This window comes from Podarcis raffonei, chromosome 5 (genome assembly GCF_027172205.1).
Source record: "Podarcis raffonei isolate rPodRaf1 chromosome 5, rPodRaf1.pri, whole genome shotgun sequence".
Classification (NCBI taxonomy): Eukaryota; Metazoa; Chordata; class Lepidosauria; order Squamata; family Lacertidae; genus Podarcis; species Podarcis raffonei.
In genome coordinates, this window is record NC_070606.1 from 20,096,254 (window position 1) to 20,104,613 (window position 8,360).

The 8,360-nt window shown below is 44.6% G+C and overlaps 1 long non-coding RNA gene across 1 annotated transcript; it reads right to left on the minus strand.

The window, feature by feature from the left end:
- Nucleotides 1-536: 536 nt before the first annotated feature.
- Nucleotides 537-8,137, minus strand: LOC128413390 (uncharacterized). The gene is made up of 2 exons (XR_008330319.1): nt 8,068-8,137; nt 537-937 (listed from the first exon to the last, which is right to left on the minus strand). It is a non-coding gene; the product is annotated as an uncharacterized LOC128413390 (long non-coding RNA).
- Nucleotides 8,138-8,360: the final 223 nt, after the last annotated feature.

The window sequence follows — 8,360 nt, forward strand, 5'->3', positions numbered from 1 at the left end:
GAGAAGAACTGGACCAAAACTTTCAGAAAAAGTCACCAACATGGCCTTTGCTTTCCTCTTAGTTTTAACTGGGACTGCTATTGCCTTCCATTGAAAGAAACCATTACTGGGGGTCCCCCCCCCGTAACTGCTGGGAAGGGGTATATTCACTTCCTTTTCATGTGATTTGGTTACCTTGCACAATTCATGTGAGCAGAGATCTCTGGGATCATCCATCAGTTTGCCCACTTCAACCCTCTGCTTTCCTTAGGGTAAATGGGAACCCTGATGGTTTATTTTTGAGGGTTCCCCTATTCCTGAAGCCGACTCTATGCCTACAGTTGTTTTAGTTTCTGAAGCGGGGGGGGGGGGGTGTACCCACACACACACACACACACACATGCAGAGAGAGAGACAGTGTGTTGTTGTTTCAAATGAAATAATGGATTTTAGCATCCAAACAAGTCATGTTTTGTTTGGCTCTAAGTCACCTTTTTAATAACCCTGTTTGATGCTTCTGCACAGCAGAAGCAAATGAAATGCAATGAATGCAAAAAGTCAATCAAAAGTCTATTTCCTCTAGCAAATCCACTCAATTAATCTTTCTGGGTTTCTCTCCCCCACCTTCTTTCTTCTTTAAATAAACGTGAAAGCAACAGCTCACAAAGCTGGTCTTGAAAATCCTCGGCTGCTGCCTGTGTTTCCTCTCAGAGCTGTAGGTGTCAGTATAAACATGGCTTTGAGGTCAGGTGCTTCTGGGATGTCATTCGAACCCATTGAGCTGTCCACATTATTGAAGGAGTCGGCATTCAGATGTTCAGCATGCATGGGACATTGTCTGCTCGGCTGTTTGAAGCCCTGGCAGCAGCAGATGACATCTGGTGACTAATGGGCTCAGATGTGAAAGCCGTTCCCACAATGCTTTGGGCTGCAGCTGCTCCAAAACCACAGCAAGAAGCTGGAAACAGAGAGGAGAGGATCAGTCGAGGGAAAAAAACAAATCAATACCTCCTGATTTCAGAGGAAGTCAAACATGGCCCTGACTACAAATACATTTTCCCAACCTGGCCTTTCTGGGCAAATGAAAAAGAACCACACAGCTTACTGCATTGTGGTTTAGTTTATGCCACTCAAAAACACACCCCTTTATTAAAATGACACACATTATGTGCTGCATGATAGTGAAATGAAGCCAGATTGTGTTTTCCACGAGGAAAATCTTTTCCACAAGAAGAAGATGCCTCTGAATTTCTCTTGGTGGAAAGAGGGGAAAAAAGGGGGTCGGGCAAGACCTGCTGCCGGTTTAGAATAATGTTTGAAGTGGACCCATTTTGCTAAATGTTTAGAGGCCAGTTGATTACTGTTGAGGGGAATGGCAGAAGACAATCTCCCCCTTGATTGGGCTGGCAAACTGGACGCTCATTTTATAGTGTCTCTTAATTAATAGCAAATAGATTACTAACTGGGACAGGTTTTTCAGAACATCCCTTGGCAGTCTTGAAATGAACTATATGGGCTTCTGGTCTGCTTCCAGGATGAACGGAAAATACTGGTTCTGAACTTTAAAGCAGGGGCGAAACTAGGCTTTATTTCACCTGGGTCAAAGACCCAGTTTGGCACACACACCCATGTGCATTTGTGTACACATAGGCTAGGAGCCCCCATGGAGCACCTCTGCAGGCTTCACCTGGGGCAAAAAAACCCTGGCTAGTCTCCTCCCCTCCCCATAGCTATGGCTCAGTTTCAAAGCCCAGAATGGCTTTCTTCCACATAAACCTTCCCAGACCCTGAGGTTGCATTCTCCTCCCGCCCACACAAATATTTTATTAAATTTTTTCACGGTGCAATAAAATAATATTAATACCAGTAGTAATCATAATAAAACACAAAATTATATGTACAATACGATAATCTTTATTGCCATTGTCCCATACAGAACAACGAAATTGAAAATCTACATAAGACATTCAAAACCCAACAAGCCTACTATCCCAGCTATCCCAACCTGGTTAGCCCCCTAAAAACTCTGATACCCCATTTTTAAATACAATATACTCCCATACAGACTCCTTACAATGCGTTTAAAACCAAAATCGCATTTGGGTAGAAACTGTTTCTTAGGCGTGTATATAGCCCACTACCATAATTATACCTTAATCTTCACATCTAAAGAAGTGAGTCTTCCCAACTCTCGCCTGAAAAAAGTTTTCCCTTTCCTCAGCCTTACACCTTGAGGGAAACTCACTCTGACCTGTCTTTACACAGGTCTCTCTCTTCTCTCCATCAACCCCTCTATATGTATCTTCATTTAACCTGACCCTGAGATTGTAGTCTTTGAGTTTCATCATCATCTGAGGCAGCGATCCTAGATAGGGCCTTTGAAGTGTTGGCACCCCAGAGGGTCTGATACTTTTACTTCCAGAGAACCTGACTGATGAGCATTCATTCGGATCACACTGCAGGGTGGTTGCATCGAGCAATTATTACCCCGTGCCCTGTCACTTTCCTTAGCACAAAACGTCATTGGAAAAAATCGGTTTTGTTGTACATGAGCACCAAATCCGCTTTCTCTGTGCAACCTGAATTTGCCAGTGTGTAATTGAACTGCATCCTCAAAGAGTGACAGTCTGGAAGTGTCTGGTGTTCCTTTATTTTTTATTACTGACACATCTTGCCATTACTAATGCTCAGTAATATTCTGCTCTTTTATGGTTATAATGAGATGATTGTTGTTTTAAATAGTTCTTTTACTTGTTAGCAGCTCTGGAGGCTTCAGTGTTGGAAGAGTGGGGTGGAAATGTTGTTAAATACATAAGAATTAGATTCAGCCAGTTAAAGCAGAACTAACATAAGCCCCTTCCTCAATTTTTTGCAGGCTGGGGCAAAATTTTTACAACCCAGCTCAAACTATATTGTTGCATCAATTTGCAAATATATTTTAAGAAGTCATCATAAATAAATTCAGCATTTTAAGGCAGGTTTTCTCACAACATACACAATTCTGCCTAATATGTGCAGTCCTGCAAGCACTTTAATATATGCTCTTTTATGCACGCTTTCCTCTAATATATGCACTTTCTATAAATCTTTAGGTTGGGGAACTGCATCATAAAATGCAGAGATGTGTGGATTTCAAAGGGCAGCATTTAGGTTCACTTTTTTTTTTTAGGAAGGGTGAATTAGGCAGGTTCACATTAAAATTCAAACTGAATTGAATTTCTCTGCCATCCCTAATCAGCCTTTGTTTCTCGTACAGAACAGGGAAACTCATCCTTCACAATTGTTGCAGAATCAAAGGCAGAGGCATGGACTGGACTCAAATATTTTACATGTGTCTGGCAATTTGTTTCTGATGCCAAGGAGAAACTATAGGAAGGCCTTCGTGCTGTATGTGGAGGTAATTTGCGTGTCATGAGAAAAATGATGTCGCAAGCCACCTAGACATATGAGATGGGGAAAATAATGCATTCCTTTGGTAGGACATTAGGAAATGTTTAGAGCTGGTGTTGAAAGGCAGGTAATTTCCTTAGCTCCCGGCCACTCCACCTCCAAAAATAAATCAGTATTTTCGATTCAAGAGCAATACCCAAACAAGTAAAACCAGAAATGGAATGGCAGGAAGGAGATCCCACGCAGACGTTTGCACCATTAAGTGCTGAGACAAAGGGGAAAGAGCTTGTGTCAGATAGTGGACAGTGTCAAACAATGAATGGCAGATTGGGTTTCAGCTCGCCACTCAGCCATGGACCTCACTTGGTCAGTCCCATTCTCTCTCTCTCCCCGCCTAGCTGCTTCACAAGGTTTATTTGTTTAGGACGAAATGCGAAGAAGGAGAGAGAGACTGTGTAGGCTTCCCTGAGCTCATTGAGGAGAAGAGCAGAATAAAAACATAATATTCAAGGCAGGGGGCTGTAATTGTCCCCCCTCCCCTTCTCCTTATGAAACAAGCCTTCCCTTGTTTTGGAGAGTATTTGGCACCCAATGGTGAAAGTGTGTGAAACTGTTTGCAATAGCCGGGTATCAGGGAAAGAGTGAACATGCCGTTTTGCTGAAGCGAATGGGTCAATCTCCTGCACTGAGCTTGGCGCAGAAGTGGGGGTCCCTATTCCTTTAGTCAGCTGTTCCCCGTCCTCCCAAACATAAGCGGAACAGAGGAGAAAATGGCCACAAACAGCCACAAAGATGTGTTCAAGACTGGAAGGAAGAAGGTTGGGTTTTTTGTTTTTTTGCTAACGTTTTTATGCTCTCCACACCTTTTGCAGCGAAAACTAAACCTTGCGAAAATAAAGCAAAGGGCGCTGAAAAACAATGCATCTAAGGGACACTTACTGCTGTTTCTCGCGACTGCTGTCTCATAGAAAAGTGCAAAGGCACTTCTTATAGTAGTTACTGGCAGTTCCCAGCTCCCATGCAGAGAAATCGCAGCAAAATTGTCTTTGTAGGAAGACATCCTTAACACTACTGTGCCCTTAACTGTCATCGTGTGTAAAGTGTACTGTGTGGACAGCCACTTAGAACAAGTGTGAAATAAATGTTTGAGAGACAGATGAGATATAAACAGAGGTATATTGAAATAAAGATTTCTACTTGCACCTGCATCACACACAGCTTAACAAAAGAAAACAATTAGTTCAACCTGTGTTTTCAGGCCATTTTTTAGTTGTTAGTTTTGGCTGTTGAGACATTGAAAAACAATCTCTGCCCTTTGCATATCAGTTGTCACAGATCCCCTCTTTTCCAGGCTTCTACTGAGACCACACCATCAACAAAGGATTCTGCTTCTCCCAGAAGGCAAAGGTCATACTCAGAGTAGATCCACTGAAATGATTGAACACAGCTTACTTTCAGGTGGTCTACTCTAACTTAGCTGGATTCAACCAAGTGACACCTTTCACCAGGTAGTGTGGGGCTACCTTTGAAGGTGACCCAGAAACTACAACTAATCCAGAATGCAGCAGCTAGACTGGTGACTGGGAGTGGCCACTGGGACCATATAACACTGGTCCTGAAAGACCTACACTGGCTCCCAGTATGTTTTTGAGCACAATTAAAAGTGTTGGTGCTGACCTTTAAAGCCCTGAACAGCCTCAGCCCAGTATACTTGAAGGAACGTCTCCACCCCCATCATTCAGCCCGGACACTGAAGGGCCTTCTGCAAGAAGTGAGGGTACAGGGAACCAAGCAGAGGGCCTTCTCAATAGTGGCGCCCACCTTGTGTAACGCCCTACCAGCAGATGTCAAGGAAATAAACAACTACCTGACTTTTAGAAGGCATCTGAAGGAAACCCTGTTTAGGGAAGTTTTTAATGTTTGATGTTTTATCGTGTTTTTAACATTCTGTTGGGAGCCACCCAGAGCCACCCAGATGGCTGGGGTATAAATAATAAATTATTATTATTATTATTATTAGTAGTAGTAGTAGTAGTAATTGAATTTGTATCCTTCCATTCCTGCCAAAGGAGCCCACAGTGGCAATCATTGCCCTTGAGTTAGCTCTAGGAACTGGGCTCTGTTCTAGAAAGAGAGCCTTTTTTTGTTGAAAGGTATTTGTTGATATGGAGATCCATTACTTTTTCCTGATTAGCTAAGGAGTTTAAGGGACACCCGTCCTCCTCATGGGAGCTGGCTGGACAGGAGAAGCAAAGACTGAATGCAGTCTTCTGCCCTTGCATTCCACATATAGAAGCTAACTGGACTAGCAGCTGCATGTTCAATACTGGCAACAGATAGCGTCCTCCATGGTACCTGAGGGCAACAACGTCATTTGGGGAGCACAAAGTGGGCTGTGTGGCCTACATAGTTCTGTGCTCCAACAGAAGGTGGGTATGGCAAGGGCACTTAGGAGGAACTGTTGGGTTGGGGGCTGCTCCTGCTGCCCTCCCCCTACCATATGTCACTTGAGGTGGTTGCCTCACTCTGCGCAATGCTAGGGCTGGTCCTGTCAACCAGCTGTTGCATGATCTCATGTAACCTGGCCCCAGATACTTGGCAATCTCAAAGCAGACTGCCTGTGGGAGTGTGGTGTACCAATGAGCTCATAAACCTGTCTTCAACAGATGGAAGGGCTGCCTATATGAAGTGCTGCTTCCAAGTGGCCTCCTTTGCTTCTGCAGGCAGCAAGAAGGGAGTTGCTTGGTGTCTCAATGGGCCTGAGACCCCAGTGCCCCTGCTTCTCTCCTGCAACATAGCATGGAGCGGATTTCATGATTGGCTGCATGGTGCTGTAGTAATTCACACAAACAGATGAAGAAGGAGACTTATCATCCAGCATTCACTGGGTGAAGATGAGTATATGTTTGTTACATTATTTGCCACTGACTCACTGAATGTAACAATGAGTGATGGAGGGAAACAACCAAGATATTTCCAGGAGGTCTGGCAGTACATCTTATTCCTGCTATTTTACTGCCTGAAACCACATTCGTAAACGATAGCTTCTTTTTAGTTCTTTCACACAAAATCTCATTCTTCAGCTGCGCTCCTTTGCTCACTTACCTGGGAGTAAGTACCACTGAATTCAACAAGGCTTACTTATGAGTAGACATATACAAGATTGCACTGCTAACCGTTTTGTTGTTTCATGAAAGATGCTCAGATATAGACACATCTTTCCCCCTTGATTAGGGTTGCCATATTTCAAGAGCTAAAAATCTGGACACAAAAAGCTGTAGAGCTGTTTTAGGGCAATTTCTCGATAGCTCCTCTGTCACTGCCGAGCCTGAGCCACCCACACCAGAGCCAGAGCCCGAGTCACTGCCGCCCGGACACACAAAGAAATGTTTTTTTAAAAAAACCCAAATCCAGGACATTTGCTTTCAAATGTATAATGCCCCCCAGATGGGCATGTAGGACCCACAAAAGCAGACATGTCCAGGAATTTCCAGACGTATGGCAACCTCATACCCTCCAACATTTCTCCAATGAAAATAGGGACATCCCATTCAATTACAATAATTTTACTATTTATCTTCCACACAACTTATTGGGTTGCCCCAGCACTCTGGGCAGATTCCAACATATATAAAAACATAATAAGACATTTAAAAAACTTCCCTATACAAGATTGCCTTCAGACAACTCAGGGGTTGGATAACTCCATACCCTCCAACATTTTTCCAATGAAAATACAGACATCCTAAGGAAAAGTGGGACATCCCAGGATCAAATCAGAAACTGGGATGGCTTCTCTAAATCAGGGACGTCCCTGGAAAATAGGGACACTTGGAGGGTCAGCAACCCTACCCTTGATTTATATGGCATGTCCATTATTTGGACATGTATATTTGTGTACATTAAGACAAATGATGTCCCCTGCCAAAAGCCAGAAATGAGCACTCAACTTCCAGTTCTGCAGATCTTCAACATTGTAGTTTTCATGTTGTAAACTCCTGAGCACAGGGACCAGCTGGATTTTTCTTTTGCTTATGCAATTTCATAAAGTGTCACCTGTAAAGATGGTACTGTATAACACTAATACACAACTGTTATAAGTTGCCATGCAACCTTTCTGAGGCCCATACAAGAAACATCATTTACAGGACAGGGACAAGGTTCATGAAAAACTCTGGGCTAGGTTGGCTGGTTAAACCATTTCTTGCTGGACAGCCATCCACTCCGTGGCTGTTCAGTCGCTAGCAGAATCCGTCAGTGGGTGTTTCTTAAACCTTTTCCAACATAAAAGTCTCCTCCTACTCTCCCTGCGCGGAAGTCTTATGCGCAGGGAGGGCATGGGTAGCGGAGGACCTGTGCTCTCCCCACTGGTGTCCAGTGAAGAGTCCCGGAGCCTGCTCTCTGCTTCCCCCATTGGCCCCCCTCTATCCCTGGTGTTGCGCTGATTTTCTTCCGCAACAGGAGACCTGCCTCTCTCCCTGCTTGGCCCCTCTCCAGCATCGCTGTGGAGCCTCGCCTCCTCCTCTAGTTCCGATGGCAGTTCCCTGACATACATATAACCCTATTCTTTTTAGTAGAAGCTGGTTTCCATACCCAATTCTGCTTTCTGAAGGTCTAGTGAAGGCCTCAACAAAAATGGGGCAGGGGAGACACATAGCAATCGAAATGAAGACCACTTGCAGCAGAATGCAGACTGACCTCTCTCAGCTGCTTGGAGCAGACCCGGAACTTAAAAGAAATCAGCAACTGCCACAAGGATTGCCTCATAAGGACTTCCGGTCGGCGCCAGCGTCTAATGGCTGCCTCCTGCTGAGCTCCGCTCCAGGAGGCTGCTTCGCGAGTTCGGGTCTGACCGCTACGGCGAAGCGGGGACCCCTAAAATCTCAGGCGCAGAAGCCTGGGAGCAAGGAGGCTCGGTGGGTACCTTTAGCGCCCCCCTCACTGCAAAGGAGTCTTTTTAAAGGCTCCGGAGCGGCATCGGGGAGCGCGGT